This window comes from Canis lupus, chromosome 28 (assembly GCF_011100685.1).
Source record: "Canis lupus familiaris isolate Mischka breed German Shepherd chromosome 28, alternate assembly UU_Cfam_GSD_1.0, whole genome shotgun sequence".
Taxonomy (NCBI): domain Eukaryota; kingdom Metazoa; phylum Chordata; class Mammalia; order Carnivora; family Canidae; genus Canis; species Canis lupus.
The window spans coordinates 11,494,390-11,519,290 of NC_049249.1; the positions used below are offsets into that span (position 1 = coordinate 11,494,390).

Here is a 24,901-nt window from a genome sequence, read left to right on the forward strand (position 1 = left end):
AGCTACTGTCCTACCCAATGTGATGAATTCCCAGAGGCCAGAGCTATGGGAGACATGTAGGGCTCTTGAGGGCAGCCCTCCTGGGATGGAAGCTAACTGTGAGGGTAGATGAGCAAGATTTGGCCACACCTGGTCAGTTCAGTTATTAGAAGTATTTGTTTTCTTTGTAAGGCCTGGGACCGAATTCCTTGTTTCTGGCCTGATATTGAGACTACTGAGGGAAGAGCTTAGTAAGTGCTGGATATTATTATTAATATCATCCTTTGGCCCAATACTTGACTAATTCATTCACTCAACAAATATTTACTGAACACTTCTGTTCCAGGCACTGTATAAAACATTGAGGTTAAAAAGATGAAGCAGAACAGTCTTTTAGGTCACTTACGTCTAATGAAGAAGAGAGGCACGGACAGGTAACGCTCACATAGCAGCGTGAGGGCAGCATACCCGGTTCGGTGCCCCTGAAGCAGTCCTCCAGGGCAGTGATTTCTGAAAGTACCAGGAGTGGAGTGAGCAGCTGAGACAGAGGAGGAAAGGGAGCCAGGGCAAGGTGTGTCGATAAGCAGGTTATTGCTGTGGACAATTGGGGCTCAGTCCCTTTGGGATTTCTCAGAGCTAGTATAGAGGCTCAGTGTCATGCCATCTGGGGGGAAGAATCTGGGGTATTTGTCCATTAACTTCCCCCTCTGGCTTGCCTTTCTACTGCCTATGGCCATGCACGTACCTTTTACTATAGGTACGTGCATGGCCATAGGCAGTAGAAAGCCATGGGTGTGTAGGAAATGATGGTGCCAAGAGGATGTAGGTGGGCATTGACAGTGTCTGTTAGCTGCCCTTATAGCAACAAGCACAGGCCACTACCAATGCCACAAAGAGGAGCTCCCAGATCAACTTGGTTGGGTCCAAGAAGCCTTCCTGAAAGAGGAGATAGTTGAGCAGTGTCCTAAGGGATGCTTTACTTAGAAGCTATGTGGCAACGGCACAGGCAGAAAGTCCTTGATGTATGATGACACTAAAGATTTTGGATTGAGAGTTCTGGCTAGGGTAAAAAAAATTCCTACTTGTCACTCTTTCCATGGGGTTTGGGAGGTTGAGAGTAGGATAAGAACTCAGATGGCTGACATCCTCTCCAGAACTGGGGAAGGAGAGAGAGAACAGCAAGCGGAGAGCATGTGTTTGCTTTTTGTAAAGAAGGCCTGAGAACTTTTCTGGGTTTGCTCCAAACCTACCCCAGGTTTCTGTGTTTTTGTAATTAGGTGTTTCCTCAGAACATCCTTCCTTCCAGAACTGCCATCCCACAGCCCTGCCCAGCCCCCAGATGCACTCCCTTCTTCTTCAGCACCACCTCCCAATTAGACCAAGGATGTGGATCGGCTGCCCAGAATTGCTCTCCCCACCTTCAGCTTGCCCTGAGCAGAGTTCAGATTGCAAATTTCCCGACATTCAGAGAGACCCATTAATATTTAGCATGTTACATTTCCAAAGCACTTTGCTAACACGAATTGATCTTTTCAGCACCCCCTTGTGAGACAGCTCAGTACTGCTAGCCCTACTGGGGACATGAGGCTTTGGGAAGATCAGCTACTCAGGTTAGGGCCACGACTGGTGAGTGATGGATCCAGATTAGAACCAAGGGTCGATGACACCAGTTGTCTCAGCCTCCAGACAAATCTCCAGAGTGGCCCCAACACCCCCACCCTGCCCAGAATGTCTTGGAGCAAATCCAGCCTTCTGAAGGTTTAAATAGAATGGATTTGTCATCTTTAAGAGTGGATTGCTTATAAATCAGCTACTGTTTATGGAGCCCTTATTAAGTGCCAAAAGCTGGGTACATATCATTTAGTACCCACAATCCCCACCCACCTTCTGTGATATCACTACTATTATTATCATTGTATGCATCAAAAAGCTGAGGCAAAGAAGGATTAAGTAACTTGCTTAAAGTTGCACAGCTAGTAATTGCTAGAGCTAGGATTTAAAACCAGGCTATTCTGCTTCAGAGTCCTGATGAACCAGCCCGAGGGTGGGTGAGAGGGACCTGGTTAAGCAGAATTACGCTTTGAAAAGTTCTGCTTACTCCCAGGCAATTCATCATATGCTTTGCAAGATTATTTCTGGAGGTAAAGGGATTGAGGGTGGGAGGCTGTCAGCTACAGTGTTCTCGAGGAATGAGAGTGTAAACTAAAGTTGTTGGTTACTTGATTTCCTCTGGTTTTACCCTTGGTTTTCCTCTCCCAGCCTAAAAAGGCAGAAAAACCAGTTCATCCAATAAATGAGTGTGGGACCTATGTGCTATGCATTGTGTTTAATTATGGCACTCATTCTGGTGGGGCAGAGACACACTTAAATAATTATGATTTGGTGGGGAGCATTATGACCACGGATGATGAGAGCTCACTGGGAGGACGATGCAGAAATGACTTGTTGGTCCAGAGAAATTTTGTGGAGGTGATGTGAGTTGGGTCCTAATGAAGGTGGAGGAAGGAGGGAATGGGCAGTTTAGGCAGAGAGCACAGCATGTGCAAAGGAAAGGGCATGTGAATAACATGGATGTTTGGAGAGGAACAAGGAATTCCTTCTGCCTGGAGTTGGGTTTCTTGAGTTAAGTGGGACAGATTTGGTCCCTGTTGCTCGGGATGAAGGACTGGATCATGAATTCTAGGATATCCCTGAGAATGTAACTCTTTGTGACATGTGAAGCTAAAATCTTGATGTCCTGCTCTTGAGTGGAAAAGGTGATTTGTTTAACCAAGTTTTTACTATAGGTAAGGCACTGTGCTGGATGCTGTGGACAAGTGATATGGAGCAATGGAAAACAGTTTGGGTCTAGAAGGGGAACTGAAGAAGGGGCACTGTGCCTCTACCACTCTCTTAAGGGAAAAAACAGCTTTGAAATTTAAAAATTTAAATTAAAAAATCAATTTTTTCCCTACTCATCTCTGTTCCTTATGAGCGCAACCTTGTGTAGTATGCATGCTCTCTCTCCTTGGTTAGCCCAAACCATTCCCATCCATTTTATGCTTTAATCCTCATGATTAACCAAAGAGGTAGGTGGCTTTGGTGGGTCTTCATTTTACAGATGGGGAAATTGGGGCTTGGTGAATCATCTAAGGTTCTATGTTATATAATGGTAGAAGTTCAAGGTGGCAGAATTTACTAGACTAGTCCTCAGTTATAGCTCTGAGTAGTCAATCTCAGATCAGGATGAGCATACCATCACCAAGCCATTCCCTCCGAGTGGGCACTGTGGCATTGGATTGTTTAGCCATAGAAACCTTGAGTTCAAGGGGCAGATAGAATAGCCCTTGTGCTGGAAAGCGAACTGTAAGGATGTGGTGTGTGTGTATGTGTGTGTGTATGTGGTGAGAGTGCTGGCATAGCTCACAGCTGGATGATCAGATGCTGTGACCTCACAGCACAGAGGCAACAAAACAGTAATTTCTGCCATGTCTTTTGTAAGGTGGCTTTAATAAGAGTTGTAGGAGAGTTTTCTGGGCTCCTAACTTAGGCTTTGGGGGCCTGGTGTCCCCACTGTGCATCAGAGTTTTTCTCTGTTCTGCTTTTCCTCATGAATTAAATGGGGGCTGACTGTGGATACCCTGCCCTCCTATTGTCCTAAAAAGTCTTATCTTTGCTCCAGTTGATGCCTAATACTCATACATTTCTAGATAGTAGCAGTATTTATTAATGCTAGTCATAAGGGAAGGATCTAAGTACCTAAAAGCCCAATAAAATTTGGATCCTTCTGGGATTATCAGCTGAAAGTCACAAAGGAGAGAATCCTCAAGTTAGGGGTTAACAATCAGGGCCCACACTTCCAAGGGGTAGGCTTCTTTAGTCCTTCCCTCCTGAGAACATTTTCTCCTCCATGTTCCATGCCATATGGGTAATTAAGGTATTATACTAGGAGGATAGTGAAACTCCAGGGAGAATGTAAAATGTCTCCCAGCAGAGGGTTGTGGTTTTTTTTTGTCTTCTCTCTCTCTCTCTCTCTCTTTTTTTTACATATGCCTTGTTCAAACTGTGGATTTGAAAGCGAGGGTGGTGATGTCCATGCCCTAATCGCTGAGCAGACAGGCCATGTGCAATCCCTGAGTCTGAGAACCAGATATCCTACTAGTTATCCAAGGACCACAAAGGGTCATGCTACTAAAGCAAGGGACTTGGCATTAGGAACATCTGTCTGAGAGGCACTGTAGTTTAGTGGTTGAGAGCTCAGACTCCAGAGCCAGATTGCCTTTGTTACAACCTCAGGTTTGTCACATATTAGCTTCACAGCTTTGGGCTTCAGCATCCTCCAGTGTAAGATGACGGTGCTGTTACCCAGGGTGAGATGGGAAAGGAAAGAAGCCTCAGTTCTTTTCGCTGCCACAGTAAAGAATCACAGGATAGCAAAATGAAAGCAAAGCAGAGCAAAATTTTATGAAAGAACACTTTAAGAGAGGATTGGGCCAATCAGGAGAGATGAAGGACCCAGAAACTCAAGGGTGTGGGCTTACATTAGTATTTTCTTTTGGGTGGGTCCTAGGGTCGCAACATCTGAGCCACTGGCCTGGATGGTATAATAATTGGCCAACTAGTGTGTCCTTTCCCAAGATGCATTCAAAATACCTGCTAGTGCAGTAGGAAACCACAACATATTTCTATTCTAGAGACATAGGTCAAGAAGGAGCAAGGTGGAGGCTTTCTGCACATGTAACAAGCACAACAAACTTAACTCTTCCCTTGCGGGGATGCCGGACCCCAAACTGACTGTGAGATGGGTGGAATGGGGTCCCAGCCTCGGCTGGGGCTCTCTGTCAGGATGTCTGAGGTCCACCCTCCTGTGGCTCATGCCTGTCTTCCTGCCTAACCGTAGTAATAGATGGTACCTTGGATGGTGGTGTGAGGATTCACTCAGATGAGACGGCTGAGCTTTGCACAGCTCCTGACACACATTAAGCACTGTTAAATGTTAAGTGCTATTATTTACTAGAGAGAATCCTTTTGTCCTCTGTGTGTTTCTTTTCCTTCCTTAGGTCCTTGACCTCCTCCCTAGTTGCATTCCTGAAGCCAGCTGAGCTAGCACCCTCCCTCTTCTGGTCAGGGGGTACAATGGAAAAGCAGCTTGCACAGGGCCTATTTTTTCTTTTGTATTGTTATACAGCATCACCTTAAACCAATACATGACAGCTCATTTTAATCCAAGAGCTGAGGGCCCTTTAAACCAGCCATTCCTTATTTATTCTGTTTATAAAAAAAAAAAAAATCAAGGTCCTTTGGTTTCATGTTCGTTTATTGTATTTTGTAAGGCACCAAGCACATATTGGATACTATGTAAATGTGAAATACTCTAACAATAGTAACTGAGACAGATGAGAAACTCAAGGAAGCAAAGTCACCATTTTGAAGTTAGCTTTTTATTGATGGGTTGAGTGATTTGGAAGAGACAATGTGGCTCCAAGGCTAAAGAGCCAACAGGGATTCAGAGGGCAAAGGTTTGAATCTCAGTCACAGCAGCAGCTCTAGTAACCCCAGGCAGGCAGTTTCCTTTCTCTTGACCCCAAATACTCCCCGAGAATACTGGGCTTAATGCCACAAAACCATCTCCCAGGGATGTTAAACCAGGGATGCTGTATGTGGTTGTGCAGATGGTACACAGCACACTGAAGGAGTAATTAGAAGCTGAAATGTAGTCTATGCTCCGTTCATCAGTCTGTGCACCCTGGTGATGGGCTGTGTCCACCTGGAGGAAGGAGCACTTTTTTCCCCCCTCATTTGCACAAAGGTACTATATAGGCTATTGGAGGCCCTATATGAAGCAATGTGACATTGATAGGGCATAGGGTTTAGCACGTAGAATGGATGAAATTGTTTAACACAGTTACCTACTATGTGCCAGGCCCTATTCTAGGGGGTTGAGGATATGGAGATGAATATGACAACCTCAGTCCCTGGGTCCTCTCTTTCCTTCACCAGCCCATTGTCCTCTACATGCAATCTATCAGCAAGTCCTGTTGACTCAATCTGCAAAATACCTATCAAGTCCACCTACTTTGTTTCACTGCCAGCACTTTGTTTCATTATTTCTTACCTAGACTATAGCAACAAATGGGCTCCCACTTCTACTGTGGTCCAACAAACAAAACCAAGAGTGAATAATATCAAAATGTAAATCAGATAACATCATTCCCTTGTTTAAACCTTTTTGGTGGCTATAATTTAATCCAGGGTCCTTACTGTGGCCTCAAGCCCATGCACACCTGGTTCTATGCACACCTCTTCTTGTCATCTGGATCACTCAACCCACATCTGTCTGAATTAGTCAAGGTTTTCTTGAGAAATAGGAGTCAATAGGATATCTATCTATCTATCTATCTATCTATCTATCTATCTATCTAATCTCCTATTTATGTGTATGTATATATAAGAGATTTATACATTTTTTATATCGTGAGGACTTGGTTCCCGTGATTGTAGAGACTGAGGAGCCTCACAATCTGCCTTCTGCAAGATGGAGACCCAGGAAAGTCAGTGGCGTCTGAGTCCAAAGGCCTGAGAATTAGGGGAACCAATAGTGTGAATCCCAGTCCAAGAGAAGTAGAAGACCAACAGACCAATATCTCAGCTCAACAGATAGGCAAGAAGGGAATGAATCCTCCCTTCCTTTGATTTTTGTTTTATTCGAAGGTTTAGCAGATGTGATGATGCCTGACCACACTGGAGGGGGGAATAATCTACTTTACTGAGTCCACCAATTCAAGTGCTAATCTCTGTCAGAAACTTCCTTGAAGACACACCCAGAAATAATGTTTAATCTAGGCACTCTGTGGCCCAGTCAAGTTGACACAATTAATCATCACACCATCCCAGCAAAACTGATGATCCTGTCCTTCAAACAGCCTAGCTTTCTTTTGTATAACCGGATTCCTTCAGCTGGGACACTTTTTCCCTTGACTATCTCTTTCTCATCCTTGATGCTCGGTGGAATGATCACCTCAGAGAAACTTTCCTAGCCCACCTTGTTAAAGTAGTATAGTATTTCCTGTTCACTACCATTTATTTTCAGGATGCCCTGTCACAAAACAGCCCAGCTCAATCTGTAAGTATAAAGGTTTTTGTTTATTTTCTGTCTTATCTGCTAGATTCCAAGCTCCTTCACGGTAGGGAGCATGCTTATTTTGTTCTCTACTGTATATCCTTCAGCATCTTGCTAGTCTCTGCCGCACGGTAATAAATAACAATAAATATTTGCTAAATGAAGTTGTTACAAGGAATTCATCTAATAGGGGAGTAATCACCACAATACAATGTAGAGATGCATGAGATGATAAAGGCAGTAACTTGCTGGCAAACTGACTCTCCAACAAACACCCCAAAGGCCATGATTTGTCATTTATTTCCAAGGTTGTGTAAATACTCCCATCACAGCTGATTTCAAGCTACCAATGGTTTAGAAACTGAATTGCAAAATTCCTTAGTACTTAACAGTTGGTTCTTCAGACCTGGTGTGATCTGGGTCTAGCATTTTACTGGAAGAGAGGTTGGCATTGGGTGCAATGAAAACCCAGGAAAGAGATAGTAGTTCATCTTGGGGGAGCTCAGCAAAAGCTTCTTGGAGGAGGTGACACTTCATCTGTGTTTTGAAGGATGGGTATGTTGACTCAGGCCCTGATAGGCCAATATTACACTGGTTAATGTAGCCCTGCTCCCCGTAGCCCACTTTCAACCATCCAGTCTCCCCTCTGCTTGCCTGGGAGTTATCAGCTGACTCAGCCCAATCTTCGGAAAATCCTTCCATATGGCTGGTGTTCTCTTGGGTTTGCTTTTAGTCCAACAGAGGAGAGTCAGACAGTGTAGGAGTTAGTAAAGGGAGAAGGAGAAGGGTTTTCCAAACAGAGGGACAGCTTTTGCAAAGGTGAGAGAGCAAATGCAATCCAATAGTTTGGTGAATCTGGATATCTGTGTGAGGGAGTGGGAGGAGATTAACTCCTGATAGGTTTTGTTTGATAGAGGGAGGAGCATATGCTGATTCCCAACCTGGGCTGGAGCAGGCAGCAGAGGGGAAGGAAAAGAGACTGCTTTTCTTGCCTAATTGTTATCACAGCTGGTAATCGGTGTTGTTGTTATCATTGTTGGTTTTGTTTTTTGGTATGTAATCATTTGATTAATATCTCTTTCAAGAGAATGTAAGCTCCGCAAGGACAAAGACTATCTTGTTCATTAGTATTTTCTTAGCACCCAGCACAGTACCTACTGTACAGTAGGCAATAAAAAATATCTTTATTAGATGAGTCAATCACGTGGGAACCTTTAAAACCTTGCCTATGCCCACCTAACCTAAAATAAGAGATACTATATAAGTCTCCCTTCTCTGAACCTCCTAATCACAATATGGGATGGGGACAGTGGGGGAGTAGTGGGGTTGGCATTCTTGTTTTGTAAAAGCTACCTAAGGGATCCACCTCCATACCTCTTCCCAAATCCAATCAAGTGAATCCTTGAAAGGATATCACCAAAAGTATGACATAATTAAATTTGCCATTTACACAAATGGGAGGTGCTGAGGTGCTGAGATCAGTAAGGAAGCCAATGGGAGAGATGATGCAGGTCTGAGTTAAATCACCGGCGGTTGGTGTGAAGAGGGAACAGATTGGAGAGGTGCTTGGGAGATACTCTAAGATACGGTGACCACTTGGGCATGGGTGGAAGAGGAAGCGAGAGAAGGAGGAATCTAGGTGGGAGGTTGGAGTGATTACTAGTGAAAGGGGGCAGAGAGTCGTTTACTTCTCCAACTGCTACATCTGAGAGGCCTGTGGGACACGGATGAGGAGGGGCCCTCTAAGAAGCTGGGATTACAAATGTGGAGCTCAGCCCTCCCCTGCCCCCAACCTTCACTCCATTGCCAAAAACTCCGGAAAACACTCATATTTAAGAGATTGGTTAGAAAAAGAATCCTTGAAGGAGACACTGAGGAGGATGGCCTGAGAGGAAGGAAAATCCAGGTAGTAACATAGACAGGAAGTGATCAAGAATGTCCAGCAGCCTCAAATGGTGGCTAAAGGTGAAGTTAGAAGACCTGAAAATTCCTGCCGTGAGTTTGGCAACGAGGATGTAATGATTGGCAACAAGGGCATTTCCTGAGGGGGGCAGAACCCGCCGCAGAGCACCCAGGAGGAATTGGAGGCGAATCAGATTGCCTTTCTCAAAAAAAACTTGGCTGTCAAGGGAAAAGGAGGGATGGTGTGACTGAGCGAGGCGTGAGCGGGTCCGAGCTCAGTGTACGAACGAGAGGAAGGGGGTAGGGTCGGCAGCCAGAAGCGCAAACGCCTTCCCACCCTCGCGGTTGGTGCCAGCCCTTCCCGCACGTGACCCGGAGCAGCCCGCGCAGCGCGGGCCGTGGGCGGACTACAACCCCCAGAAGGCCCCGCGGCGCGGCGAGGGGCGGGGCGGGGCGGAGTCGAGGCCTGGCGCGCGCCCCAGCGGCGCGGGCGGAAGAGCGAGAGCTTCGAGGCGGCGGCGGAAGCGGAGAGCCCCGGCGCCCCCGGTAACGAGCGGCCCCACGTCCCAGTCCCTCCCTCCCTCCGCACCCCGAGCCGCGGCTGGCGGCTCCCGCTCCTCCCCGCACACTTTGGACAATACTTCCTTTCCCCTCTGTTACCGGTATTTCTTTTCTCTCACGTGACGCTGGGGGCGGGTCTGCGCCCGGGGCGGAGGTTGCTGGAAGCTGCGGCCCTTCGACCCCTGCGGGCCCGGGGTTGCGGGGATCCTCCGAGGCCCTGTTGTGCTGCGGGCTGCGTGCCCGCCTTGGGCCCTCTTCCCAGATACTCTCTGCGGAGAGGACCTTTCGTCCCCGGGTTTCAACAGGTACTGAGCGGGTCCGTGGCGACCCCCCTCCCCGCCCCGGGGTTCCGGGGCCGTGGGCCACCGAGGCCGCCCCGAGAAGACCCCGGGGCTGCTGGCGACTTCCCGGCTGCGAGCCGAGCCTTCCGAGTGGGTCCGCCCGGCCGGCCGGGAGCCCCGGGCGGTGGGCTGTGGGCTGTGGGCTGTGGGCTGGGAGTGAGCCGTCTCTGCGGGAGGAGGTACTTCCTGGTTTTCTTGAGCGGCCCTCGGAAAACCCCAGGGCCGATTATTAAGTTTTTTCTTTTATTAATAAAGCCGCCTCTCAGACTTGAGAAAGGGAAGAGGCATAGGGTTTGGGCTCTAATGTTCTGGGAGTCTTAGGGTTGTCACTTGCTGGACTTGTGATCTTTTGTAGCCCGTTTACCGCAGCCTCGGTTTGTGTGTCTGGAAAATGGGGATGATAGGCTTCGGCCTGCGTGCCTTTCAGCGTTGGGGGCTTCAACAGAAGCGGTACGTGTGAGAAAGCACCTATCAGATCCAAGCTCACCCTCCAACTGTCTTCAGTCTCTGCCAGTTGTAATTTTAAATTTTTTTTTATTTTTATTTTATTTATTTATGATAGTCACAGAAAAAGAGAGAGAGAGAGAGGCAGAGAGAGAAGCAGGCTCCATGCACCGGGAGCCCGACGTGGGATTCGATTCCGGGTCTCCACAAGATCGCGCCCTGGGCCAGAGGCAGGCGCCAAACCTCTGCGCCACCCAGGGGTCCCCAGTTGTAATTTTAAAACCACATTCACGCCTTTGTGAACTCGATTATAAAGATGACCGTGCTCTGTGAAAATCAAATGAGTTAGTAAATAGGAGGAAGCCGTACACACATTCTTAAGCCATGTACCTGTTGAAGAGGTGACATTAAGGCCCTAGCCCCTGTGGAGTCCATTTTCAACTGCATCTGGATTTTAAACCCTGCCCCCTGAATTTGGACACTTCCCTCCCCGCAACACACCCACCCGTCTACCCTTTTTGCTCTGTTCTAACCTTCCTTCATTACAGAAGTGCAAGTATCTCAGCACTTAACAGTTTCTTAGTTGTGTTAAATTAATGCCCGTCTCCAACAGGTCGTGTCCCCCCCCCCCCCGCCCCGCCCCCTTTCAGATACTAACTGGTGCTAAATCGGGCTCTAGTTCTGACACAATCCCGCAAACCTCGTGTGCATACTAGCTGCAACGTTGGGGTTATCTTCACCTAACTCTCTTTCTTCATAGTTAGAATTCAGAATATAAATAGTCCATATTCCAGTCTTCTGGCAGTTAAGATCTGAGACTAAGCAGGTGGCTTTTTGTCTTACTTTGTGACTTCTGCATTAACTTTTGGCCAATTAGTTGACCTCTCTAAGCCTGTTTACTAGTCTCTAAAATAGATATAATAACATTTACCTGCCAAGGTATCTATTAGGATTAAATGAGATGTGAATATAAGGAGCTTAGTAGTGCTGGTAGTAAGTGCTCATTATTTTGTTGTAATTGTTGACTGCGGTGATGATCAAAAATGATAATTTAGGTAATGTATTTCTCGAGATTCTTTTTTTTTTCCTGTAAAATGAGGTAGCTATTCTTAGCTCAAAAATACTGTAAATAGACGTTCTCAGATTGCAGTTTTTTTTTTTTTTTAGTAATTGCACTTTATATAAAAATTATATTACGCTATTTTTTACTTTTAGAGGCTTCCAAATGCTGTTGTGAAAAGATTGTTGTTGGGATGTGCTTTGGACTGGTGCTTCATTTGTAACCTGTAGTAAGAATGTGGTTTTCTGTCTGCACATTGTAGCTTGTAGTAGAAGTTATCTATGTTTATGATTTAGTGACTATTGACTAGAAGAGAGTTTTGTAGAGCATTTTTTGTCCTTCCCCTCACCCCTGCCTTTTTTTTTTTTTTTTTTTAAAGTCAGACTATTTGACTCCAAAAATTAGTTTAGTGGGTAGGTTCCAGAAGGTTTGGTGACCTCGTTTTTGAAGGTGAAAACTTTTAGTGACATTGGTATATGTGCATTTGCAAGGAGTGAGAGTTTAGAGAAACCAAAAGAAAAATCTAATAGAGAAAACTGATCTGTTGGTCAAAGCAAAATCTTAGGGTTAAGAATTGAATTTTTTTTTTTTTTAGTTCCTACAAATGAGTGTTGACTACAAGATTTCTGCAGACTCAGATATTTAGGAAATGTTTCTTTCTTCTTTTTTTAAATTTTTATTTATTTATGATAGTCACACAGAGAGAGAGAGAGACAGAGAGGCAGAGACACAGGCAGAGGGAGAAGCAGGCTCCATGCACCGGGAGCCCGACGTGGGATTCGATCCCGGGTCTTCAGGATCGCGCCCTGGGCCAAAGGCAGGCGCCAAACCGCTGCGCCACCCAGGGATCCCGGAAATGTTTCTTTTACTCTCTTTTTGAATGTGGTATCCTCTGGCTCTGCCTTATAAATTACATCCTTATTTTTTTTAAAGATTTGTTTATTTATTTGAGAGAGATGGAATCTTAAGCAGGCTCCACCATGCTCAGCGCGGAGTCTGACGTGGGGCTCAATCTCACTACCTGAAATCATCACCTGAGCTGAAACCAAGAGTTGAATGCTTAACCAACTCTGCCACACAGGCACCCCTCATTCTTATGTTTAGTTATGAATCAGCCAGGTAACTATTTTTTCACTATAAACTTTTATACAAAACTATGGCAGTAGTTGCTTCCATTAAAATTTAGTGTACTCTGTTGTGTTATTTTTTCTTTTGTTTTAAAATTTTGGTTCATGATTTTTTTTTTTTTTTTTTTTACCTAGAGAAGTTTTGGAAGGTAGGCTCGTTCTCAGCTGTAGCATCTAAGTGTATGTAGTGGATATGCTCAGTTAGTAATGACTGTGCTGAATAGTTCTGAATAAAAACATTTTGTTGATTGTCATGTGTCCCTAAGGCATGCTCTCGAGAGACTATATATATATATATATATATATATATATATAGTATCATGGAAATAATCTAAGCTTGGAGTTAGATCAAGGTTTGAATCCAGGCTCCACTACTTAATGGTAATTGATGACTTCGATTCATATTATCATTCTGAATTCATTTTCCTATCTGTCAAACAGGGATAGTAATATCAACCCCATATGACTGAAAAGATAAGAGATTATTTGTGTGGTGTACTAACCAGCCTTAGCAAAAGGTAGATCATATTATTATTATTACTTAAATTTTTTTATTATGTTTTTCTGATAATCATTGCTTTGTTTGGTAATACATCTGCATTCATTTCCCTAATGCTTTACTTGATTAGTGTTTGTGTGTGTGCGTGTGTGTGTGTATATATGTATGTATGTATGTTTTGCTTTGTTTTGTTTTGTTAGCCAAGGTTAAGGTTGTTGACTGTGACCATAGAATCCTGAAAACACAGCAAAGCTAATTGGCCCACATGTTTGAATCTATGACCCTGTCCTCATTAGCTCCATAAGCTAACTACTCAAAAAATAGCTCACCAGAATGAATGATAAAACTGATATATTGTTGATTTGGCACTCATACACTCATTAGACAGAATTAAATGAGTTACTACCAGAAGTAAAAGTATAGATTTTTAATTATAAACCTGTATAAATATAAGACTAGTTCTCACACTTTGTATAAAACTGGGGACCTAAAGGATGATCTTTGACAGCCACTAACCTGATTTATAATTTAGACATTTCTTTTAGTTGTTGAACAGTATTTGTTGTAGACTTCTCACTTATAGGAGAAGTGAGAAGAAATGAAACTAGGCTATTCATATCTTGAAAGAGAACCCTCCTTTTACTATGTCACCCATCAGAAAATGTGCTCTTAGCTAGTGGAGAAAACATTTAGAGGTCCCCATTAATGAGCTCAGCAGGATGGATGATGCTGGTGTACTTGTAAGAGTTTATTGAATTACAGAGAAATACCAGTTGTCAGAGCTTTAGATAGAAGAGAAGTTATAGGGTGTTGCTCAGCAAGCTCTAAGCCTGAATTTGGAGTAAAACATAGACCAGTTGCTCCCAGTCGTGGTGTGTATTTTTCACCTGTCTTACGCTAGTATTCTATGAAGCTTTCCATTCTTCAAATTCACTCTTCAGTTTTATTAATATTTGTTGTCCCTCTTGTGTCTTTTTTTTTTCTTCCTTTTTATGTCAAATGTGGGATGTCAGACTAGGGATAAAAATAGAGAAGCAGGGAAGCACTGTTGGAGACAGCAGGTTCTGGTCTTTAGTATTGTGAGGGTCCTAGATAATACAGGTTAACAGATGAATATGACGATACAGATTTGTGACAGCTCCTGACCATTTAACTTGGCCCAGAGGCAAAATAGAGGCAAAAGGTATGTGGCACTTGTTAGTAGGAGATTTGCTTCTTAGAAAAGAATATATGCATAGTTCTAATATTGACTTGTAGTTGGTCTGTTTCTAGTTCTTTACCATGGAATACCAGAAGAGTTTTTAAGAAAGAAAAGAAGCACTTGGATTTAAATCGCAAGCTCTCAAATTTATTTATTTGTTTATTTATTTTTTAAAGATTTTATTTTTTTATTCATGAGAGACACAGAGAGAGAGGCAGAGACACAAGCAGAGGGAGAAGCAGGCCCCATGCAGGGAGCCTGATGTAAGACTCCATCCTGGGACTTCAGGATCACGCCCTGAGCTGAAGGCAGACGCCGAACCTCTGAGCCACGCATGGATCCCATGCTCTCAAATTTATACTGGTAGTCCAGTTTGTGTTTTCTTATCTGTAAAATAGGGATAATAATAGCAATCCTGCTTGTTTACAAAGATCAGAGGCAAAAGGTAACAAGAATGTTTTGGAAATGAGGTACTGGGTAGGTGCGGGGAAGTAACTGACTGAAGGGCAGAGTCTTTAAGAGAGGAACACAAACTCATCCATGAATTTGGGATTTCTGAAGCCTCTCTGGCCCTAAGAATTTTGAATAAGGGATTTTGTACTGGAATTAAAAACCTAGTGCCAGGAAAAGATGAATTTATTAGCCTATATTGTGGTTCTAAACTTTTTAATTCTATGAGTTTTTTCTGAACTTTTGTGCTTTCATTTCACATTTTCATTTTAGGAAAAGACCCAGAAGAAAAGAAATAGCCTTGATTTGTTTATGTGATTGGTAATTTTCTGCAACCATTCTAAATAACAGTTTCAAACTCAGTGCGACCATCTTTCAATACATTCAGAATTTCCAGTAGCTTTTTTGGCCTCTTGACTCCTCTAGTGTGAGAACCAACGATTTATTAAATATTGGAGTTGACAAGCCCCAGGAGCCATGCAGCTTTTGGTTTATGCCACCAATGCCATTAATGTGACATTGCTTTTCTTTCCCTTCTTGCCATAGTGTTTCTTGTTTGTATTGTGCTTCTTGTTTGTTTCCTTGAGTAGTCTGAAACTTTTCTTTGCTTCTGACCCTTGAGTTCAGTCAAGGAATTTATCTTTGACTTTATAATGTCATACAGTTTTAATTTTGTAAACATTTCTTGTTACTATTATAAATTCAATATGTGCTCATTACAGAGGATTTGAAAGATATATCTGTATTTTCACCATCTGGAAGTAACTGTTAACATTTTGGATTATTTCCTTCCTTTCTCTTTTCTGTGTATGTGTTTAATGTAATGCAGATACCCTTAAATTGGAATCTCTTGCTATTGTATAGAACTTTTGTATCCTAATTTTAAAAAAGTAATATGTTTATGAATAGTGTCTAGCACAACTTCTAGAATTAACATGAATTATATTCTGGGCAGTGACCTTCAAATTTGTAATCATTTTGAATGGGAAATTTAGGAGATGGGTTCAAATTCTAGCTTTACCATTGCCAAACTGAAAAACTGGGCAAGTTATAGTTTATCTCTGGGCTTTTATTATGGTAGCTGTCATGCAAACTTTCTAAGGTATTTGACAGAACAATCACTCATACACAGAAGACCTGGTCTGGTCAGTCTTTGAGATTCTTATAGTTCTGCTACTGGATGATCCCTGTGTTGAGTAATACTGAATATATCAGTATCTGTGAGGTTATTTAGGCTTCAAGGAAGAGGAGGCTCTTGAAGGAAGTGCTGGAATAACAAATTGACTGGAGAGGACAGAAGAGAGTTCCACACAGAAAGGAAGGATGGGAAGTTAGAAGCAAAAATGAGTACGATATGTGAGCAGAGACAAAAAGGGAATGTTAATAGTATTGCACAAATGAAAGGTCTGATTTTTATTGATGATGAGTAGTAATGAGATGAGATTTTTTAGGTTTATATATGTGTGATAATGAGGAAGAATTAATGGAAGGCTTTGAAGGTTAGGCTGAGGAATATAAATTTGGTCCTGTGGGTGATGGTGAGTCATATGATGAAAACAGTGAGAAAGGTTGTCCTGGCAGCTTTATGGGATAACCTCTAGTTAAGAGTGGCTGGAGAGTATTGCAATAGGACACTGGTAGAGTAATGTATAAACAAAACATGATAGCTCTTGTGGAGGAAGAACAGTAAACATGGGATTGGAAGAGCTGGAAGAATCAGGATAACTCAAAGTTTTGAGCCTGATCTAGTGAGTATATTATGGTGTCGTTGATAGTGACATTGGGAAAGGAGCTCAAATAGGCCTAGGGAGAAAGATAATGAGTGCAAGTGCTATTACAGGTTTTAGGTATTAGATAATTTGAGTGGTAGTTAAAAAAATCTGGTGCTTTAAAACTAAAGAACTTAAAAATGAATGCTCTCCCCTTTAAAATAATTTGTTTTTGAGGTCGTGCATTTATTTTAGCAAATATATTGTTTGGAATTTGTCATTTGAAACTGCTTTCAGGACCAGTTGAGTCATACAAGAAAACCAGTCTCATTACTTGGTAATCGTATCCTTTGTCTTCAAGAGAGTATTTTCTAGCTTGATCACTCATCTTATTTACTTACTTCTAAGTGATATTTGACAGTTTCTAAAAATGAATCAGCAGAGGCATAAAATTTATTACTATGGTGGATGTATAAATGACTGTAGCGTGGTTGCTGAGGACAACTTAAAAAGTCTGAAGCTGGGATAGCATCCTTAAAGTGCTAGTGCACACTGGTTAAAAGGGTAGGTTCTAGAAAGCCTAGGTTTGAATGATCTCTTTGGTACATTAGTTAAGTGTCTTGAGCAAGTTATTTGTGTCTCAGTTTCCTCATTTTTTAAAATGGGTATGGTGATAATACTCCCTACCTCATAGGATTGTTGTTGAGATTAGCTCTTGTGCTTACAACAGTGCCTCACAAATATTAAGAGCTCAGTAAATATTAGCCATCTATTAGTATCACAACCACCACTATTATTGCTATTGTCACTATTGTATTATCTGTTTTTTTTTTTTTAAGATATTATTTATTTGACAGCACACAAGTTGGAAGAGGAACAGAGGGGAGAGGGGGAAACAGACTCCTTGCTGAGCAGGGAGTCTGATGTGGGGCTCAATCCCGGAATTCTGGGATCTTGACCCAAACAGAGAGCAGATGCTTAACCTACTGAGCCACCCAGGTGCCTCTCTGTTTTGTTTGTTTTGAAAATCACTTATGTTCCTGTTTAGTTATATCTCATAGAAGTGAAATGATAGGCAGCTGGAGATAAAACTAAAACACAAAAGATCTGACATAGAGAGATGTGGGGTGGGTTGTTTGTTTTTTAGAATGTTGGCCTAGAACCCAGTGGGAGAAGAGTAGAAAAGACCCAGGGCGGAATATTGGGAAATACTCCTAGAAAGGGGTTGGGAGGCAGAAAAGGGGCTGGCAAAGGAGCAGATGGAGATAACAGAGACTTAAACATCATAGAATTGTATTTCTCTTAATGTCAGATATTCCAAAAGTAGTCCAGGACTGGTCTGATTGATTTGTTAGGGTGTCATGTTGCTTCTCTTCTGTGCATGGATTCTGTTCTTTTCCAAAGTCACTTTATGGTCTAGACAGTTACTGGAGCTCCAGCTGTTTTATTTACATTCCAATCGTCAGAAGGGAGGAAGAAGAGAACACATCTCCTTCCCTTTGAGGATATTTTACCATTTATGCTTATATTCCATTGGTGAAAATTACTCACTTAGCCATACCTTTCTGCTGGAGAGGTTGGGAAACGTAGCCTATCTTGAGTGGTCAGAGCCTGGGCATAAAGTACAGGAACAATGAGGGTAATCCAAGTGTAGCTAGATGAAGAATATAGGGTAGATAACACAGTTAATTGTCTTTAGGGCACTTTGTCATTATTGGTAATCCTTAACAGAGTTTCTACACATTGGAAAACTGTGAGTATAAAACCACTCTTGTCAGATTGGTTCAACAATATTTCGTTTTTAGGATGTAATCCTTCATGAATTCTTGTTTAATAAGGATTATCAATCCCTTATAAGGAAAAAATTGTATGTACGTGTATACTTGTGTGTATACAAATAAACATACTGTGTGTGGATTTTTATAGACTTCCTCTTTTAACATTGGCATCGGCCTAAATTACTTCATATGGCAGCAGTGTGCAGTAAAATGATGGTAAATAAGCCTCTAATACTTCTGTAGTTTTAAGCCTATAATTTTACTTCGCTTTCCATCCACTCTCCAGTTTGGTTGTTTTGGGCAATGTTTTAATCCATCTCTGTCCTTTTATATTACTGCTCTCTCTCACTGCTGTTAATTGTACTTTCCAAAATAGATAAATGGGCAAATTTAATTAAATGTGTTATTTGCATTCTCCTGATCAGTAATGAATTTGTAAGTAAGATCAGACCTACGATCTTTCTAGTGTAACAATTACTGAATTCTGTCTGTCTACTCAAGTGTTAATTATTTGCCTTAAAATTGTTTTATTTTTAAAGCCTCTAGATTTTGTATATTTGTGTTCTTTTAGCATTGGAAATATGAAGGTCTTCCCAAAAAGAGGAAGAACTTTTTTCCCCAAAGATTTTTTTTAATTCCTTTCAATTGAAAACGTCTTATTTATATATTTTTGAATGAACAATACATTTAAGATAAATTCATCAGTTGCTTTTTTTATATTTTATCAACAGACATATCATTTTTTTTTTTTTTTTAATTTTTTTTTTTCAGACATATCATTTAAAATAGACAAGTTTTAAAAGTCAAACAGTAAAAAAAAAAAAAAAAAGGATTTATAACAAAATATAGTGAATCCCTGTGTACTCTTTGTTTCCTTCCTGAAGGGAACGACTTTCAGCCACTTTTTTCATTATATATTGAGTTTCTATTATGGGAGAGAAATATGTCCTGTTCTTAAACTGTCATTACCATTACTATTTCTCCTTTAGCTTCCCAATTTAGTTGTTATAATATTCAATGAAATGAGATAGTTAATGTTGTATTTACATTATTATGGCTGTACAAATTTTATTTGCTGATAGTGTCTGAAATAGTAGCCTTTCAGGGCAGTTTTCCACAAATCAGTCACAGTAATCTGTCAGTTCCAATTTTCTTACCTTTTAAAAAAAAATTTTGGCAACTTCTCTTCTGGAGACCTTCACTGTCCTCTTATCTGAGCCTACTTCACAGCCCTTTTCCTGGGAAGATTTCCCCTTGTTATCTTTATACTTTTTTTCTCCTTTTCAGTTTGATTTTTACTTTTTTCATCATTTACCCTCTTGCTTAGGTAGAGCACATCCTCTAATAGTTGTGTTGGATTAAAAACGTGTTACTGTGGCAGAGAACATGGGGATGACAGCCTCCAACATGCCTGACTCCTATAGTTTCAGTCTGGATCAGGTGCCTTCTACTTTTGGTGCAGTTTGCATCCTGGAATCCAGAAATGTCCATTCACCAATATTCCTTCACTACTCTCTTGTTGGATTTCCTGTTTTCCATATTCTGTGCCTTTCTTTGTTTTGGTTTATTTCTTCATTTGGTGTCAAAGGATGGTGAGACTATCACTCACTATCTAGAATACCTCATCAGGCCAATCTTCTTGAACAAAGCAGATTGTTAAACATAGTGGTTTGGGAAGTGTAGAGTTCAGGGATTGGAAGATTTTAAGAGGTGGAAGTGGGTTAACATCTGTAGAAGCGTGGCTACTTGGGTGACATTGTTTATTGGTTGGCACTTCGGAATGTGTTTATTGGAGTGAATCTGTCCCTTATTGTTTGACTTGTAAAAGAGTGCCTGCTGGATTAAGTTGGCCTTATCAATTGAATGGATTTAAAACTGGTTCTTCTGGCAATTTACCATGGCTGCAAACAATCTGTTTTTTCCTAAATTTTTAGAACTTTAAATTTTCAGTTATCTGGTAATTTTCTAAGAAAATATACATGGGAGGTCATTTTTTGAGCCTTTCCATGTCAGAGTGTCTTTTTTTCTCCTGTATTCACATTTGATAAATATAGTTTGGATGAGTGTAAAATTCTAGATTGAAAATGTTTTTCTTTGGAATTTTGAAGGCATAGTTTTTTCTTCTTGTCCTTTATTGCTGTTGAGAAGGCCTCAACAAATGTAAATCCTCTTATTTGGACCTACTTATTGGAAACTTGTTGAGTTTCTTCTTTGTTCCAGTATTCTGAAATTTAATTAATTAAAAAAGATTTTATTTATTCATGAGAGACACAGAGAGAGAGGCAGAGACATAGGCAGAGGGAGAAGCAGCCTTCCTGCAAGGAGTCCAATGCCCTGGGACTTGATCCCAGATACTGGGATCATGCCCCAAGCCCAAGCCAAATGCTCAGCTCTTGAGTCATTCCTAGTATTCCAAAATTTAACAGTGATGTGTCTTGGTGTGGGTCCGAGTCTCTTTTTATGTAGTGCTGAATATTTGTAGTTGCTCCGAGGTCCTTGTAATCTATAGCAATTTGCATTTTTTGGGAGCTGGTGTGTGGGGATGGAGGTGGGGAACCATAGATCTTAGCTTTTAACAGGGTCACTTAATCACCCTGTTTTAAAGACCTCTGCACTTTTAGTCATCCTGTGAACCAGAGATCATCCTTTTTTTAAAAAAATGGCCTTTTTTAATTATTTATGATAGTCACAGAGAGAGAGAGAGAGAGAGGCAGAGACACAGGCAGAGGGAGAAGCAGGCTCCATGCATCTGGGAGCCCGACGTGGGATTCGATCCCGGGTCTCCAGGATCGCGCCCTGGGCCAAAGGCAGGCGCTAAACCGCTGCGCCACCCAGGGATCCCTTAAAAAATCTTTGTCAGTTTGATGGGCAAAAAAAGGTACATTTATTTGCATTTCTCTGCTAACTGATGTGATTTATTTTTTCTTTGCTGGTTTACTTTTTATCCATCCAACCATCCATTCAGTATATTCTTGCTGAGCATCCACCATGTGCCATCCTGTAAGTTAGAACTATAGTAATGACTAGAAGTTGATCATCTTTTTGTTTTTCATCATTTGTATTATTTTGTTTTATCTCTCTCTCTTTTTAAAAGATTTTATTTATTTGAGTAGCACACAAATTGGGAGAGGGGTGAAGGGAGAGGAAGAAGCTGACTTCCTGCTGGGTAGGGAGCTCCCCGCCCCCACCCCCACCCCTGAAAAGGGGCTCAATCCCAGTACCCTGGGATTATGCCCTGAGCCGATGGCAGGTGCTTAACTGACTGAGCCACCCCAGTAACTGCCCTCTCTTTTTTAAATGGCATATGATAGGCATTTTTGCCCTCTCAGACTAGTTTTCACAGGACTGAGAATGAGAAAAGATGACATTTTTTTATTCTGTTTGGTTGATGAGCTTCTAAGAAGTATTTTTGTCATTTGTGTTTATCTTCATTGTACATTCTGTGGTAGGTAAGCTCTTAGTATTCATGAAATGAGATAATGAAAGTTAACTGCATAGATTGGTGTCAAAGAAGTGATAATTATATATTTTTATAAAAATAACTTTTATTATTATTTTCCAGGTGAGGTTGCTGTTTCTCAGAAGGAAATCTTTGTACTGCTTGCCTTTTAGAGAAAATCTATCTGCTTGTTCTAGAGTTTTATTATTCAAAAATTAAATGTCATTTATTTGGTAAGTCAGTTGACGACTTCATGCATATATTAGAGAAGTATTTATTTATTCTAAATATTTGTTTGCTTGCTTATATTTTTTTTTTTAAATTTTTATTTATTTATGATAGTCACACAGAGAGAAAGAGAGGCAGAGACACAGGCAGAGGGAGAAGCAGGCTCCTTGCACCAGGAGCCCGATGTGGGATTCGATCCCGGGTCTCCAGGATCGCGCCCTGGGCCAAAGGCAGGCGCCAAACCGCTGCGCCACCCAGGGATCCCTGCTTGCTTATATTTTGTTTCTTTAGTGTCATTTTATTTGTAACTCTCATGTGAAACAAGTTTGCAAGTGGCAATTTCCTGAAGGACTTAAGGTCTCAAAGATTTTCTTCTGTTTACTGTTGTTCTTAATTTTGGTGTTTGTTGTAAAGGGAACAAAGGCTGGTTAAATATTAGCGTTAGTTCTCAGAGCTGGAATACTAGCTTTGCTCTTTTCAGTCTCCTCCTACCTGTAAGAACTGAGAATTGACATCCTTCCCGTAAAGCTTTAGAGCTTCCCCCTCTCATTTATACAGGGAGCAGTAAAGAAGCTGTGTTATTGTGGAGCTTTGAAGAGTTGATTCAGGAAGAATAGATGGTCAATTTTATCTTCAGTAAAGCATAATGAAGCAGAATGAATAATACTATCAAATTAGAAATGAAAAATAATGAGATATTTAGTGAAACTGATTTTATTTTTTAAAAGATTTTTAAAAAAAATTTATTCAAGAGAGACAGAGACAGAGGCAGAGGGAGAATCAAGCTCCATGCAGGGAGCCCGATGTGGGACTTGATCCTGGGACTGCGGGATCATGACCTGAGCCGAAGGCAGACGCTCAACTGCTCAGCCACCCAGGTGTCCCTGATTTTGTTTCATATTACGCTGTAGGTGTTTTTTTTTTTGTCATGTATGTATGTGTGTGTGTGTGTGTGTGTGTGTGTGTATATATATATATATATATATATATATATATATGGTTTTTTTCCTGGAAGACCAGTAAGTTGATATGACCACTGTTTTGTAAGAGGTTCTTCTTACCCATGTCCTCTTAAATGATCTTCTCAATCTATCTCTGTTTTTTTTTTTTTTAAAGATTTTATTTATTTATTTATTCACGAAAGACACACACGCACAGAGAGAGAGAGAGAGAGAGGCAGAGACACAGGCAGAGGGAGAAGCAGTCTCCATGTAGGGAGCCCAGTGTGGGACTCGATCCTGGGACGGGATCACGCCCTGGGCGAAAAGCAGGCACTAAAACTCTGAACCTACTCAGGGATCCCTTCTATTTCAGCTTCTGATTCTTATGTGTCACCAGTGTTAACTGGGAAACTGATATGTAGGGTGAAGGCTTTAGTGGTAACAAGAGAGTTAGTCACAGCAAATGTCGGAAGATTATTTTACTTAGGTGCTGCTAAAGCATTTGGCAAAAAATTGGAAACTATAATGAAATGATACTGGTGATTTGCAGAATTTTCTATTAAATGGTTTTACACAGCAGCATATAATGAAAAGTAAATATTGATGTTGAGAGCTGAGCTTAAGTATTCTCAAATAGAATCTAAGGATGAGGAGCAGCTACAGAAAGGGAAATAATATTCTCCTTTCATATCTTTTTTGGTAGTTTCTTTGCTTATGTTAGCATCAGAAAGCTGACTTTTGATTTTTCTAGAGTTGTGTCTGTGGCTTGTGTGAGCAGAGGCATGGGATTTCATTGTGCACGAGTCTGAAATGGCTCTGATCTTAGAGCATACCAAAGTGAGTTTTAATCTTGGTTATTTAAAATCTCCTTGTACCTGTCTTATTAGGAGTATTATTTTTTTAAGAAGAAACTAATTTGCAGCTGGCTATAAAGAGTGACATTGTGTCCGAGAAAATGCTGTACTAACACACTGCGTTGTCCCACAAGAGTACTTCTCAAGTCCCTGAACGCAGTGCTGACAATCTGTGATGGCCTGTGAATTGTTGGCCAGCAGAGTGAAGTTGTAAGTCGTGTGTAAGTTACAGAGAAGATGGGGAGGGGAACAAATGAGAAAAGAGCGGAGTAACTTGGGTTTTGTAAGTAGCTTGAATGGAAGCTATTGTTAGCTCTGCTAAAATGACTCTGAAATGAATAGCCAGAGTGTGTGTGGGGAGGTTGGTAGAATAGAAAATTGTGCGTTTCACTTTTCCTTTCAGAGTGTTATTGTTTCGTTCTGTCATCAAAACTATAAGGCTAGATGGTCTGTTGATGAAAGTATGGATTGGATAGATTTAAATTTTTGAAGACACTCGAAATACTACTTCATGCCAGGAAACGAGACTTATAAAAGTCAGGGTGGTAGGGATGGAACTTATCTTTTCCAGGAATTATTATAATGGTAGTAAGGCCAGTTACCATATCTAGATCCAGAATGACTGGGCCTTTATCTCAGACAACTGTATATCCTGTTATTTATTTACATATTAGATTTTATATACACATACCACCAACTGGTGTTGTTTCAGAAACATTTGGCCAGCTAGAGCAGTCTTCATTGGACATCAAGGCATGGGTTTCTGAGTATTTCTGGATTGTGGAAATAGAGTTTAATATGGGGCAGATTATGGTTCAGTATGGTTCAGCCTTTGCCTCTAGCTAGACTAGTTTCTGTAACTGTCTCCAAAATAGCATTGTTTGACTTACTGCCTCCTCATATTGTTGAGGGTATTCCTTTTCCTTGGAATGTCTCCCCCTGATTCTCTTCTCTGTACCAGCTTATCCAGGCCTGGCTCCAAGTCTGCCTACTTTATGACATCGTCAGCCATTCCAGGCCCTTAGTGATTTTTCTCTTTCTGTTTTTTTTTTTTTTCTTTCTTTCTTTCTTTCTTTCTTTCTTTCTTTCTTTCTTTCTTTCTTTCTTTCTTTCTTTCTTTCTTTCTTTCTTTCTGGGTTTTTATTATTTACTGCTTTTCTCTTTGCCTGTAATATATTACCTTCATATTTTTTTGAAAAAAATTTTTTTTTACCTTCCCCATTAGGTGGGGACAACTTAAAGGGGAGGTTACATTATTCATGTGGTTCAAATCATGTTATATTATTGTA

General features: G+C 41.3%; 1 protein-coding gene and 1 long non-coding RNA gene across 8 annotated transcripts in view; one reads left to right on the forward strand and one right to left on the reverse strand.

Annotated features, from left to right (window-relative positions):
• The first annotated feature begins 9,438 nt into the window (after positions 1–9,438).
• R3HCC1L (R3H domain and coiled-coil containing 1 like) overlaps positions 9,439–24,901 on the forward strand; it is a 79,754-nt gene continuing 64,291 nt past the window's right edge. For 3 of the 7 annotated variants that reach the window (XM_038578466.1, XM_038578474.1, XM_038578471.1), the window contains exon 1: positions 9,439–9,526. The gene's annotated coding sequence lies outside the window, so the exon portion shown is untranslated. Of the gene's footprint in view, positions 9,527–9,712; positions 9,847–10,239; positions 10,333–21,706; positions 21,823–24,901 lie in introns of those variants that run through there. The other 4 variants (XM_038578467.1, XM_038578472.1, XM_038578470.1 and 1 more) reach the window with 3 other exon arrangements.
• LOC111092944 lies at positions 14,414–24,594 on the reverse strand. The gene is made up of 3 exons (XR_005380478.1): positions 24,503–24,594; positions 17,934–18,026; positions 14,414–14,600 (listed from the first exon to the last, which is right to left on the reverse strand). It is a non-coding gene; the product is annotated as an uncharacterized LOC111092944 (long non-coding RNA).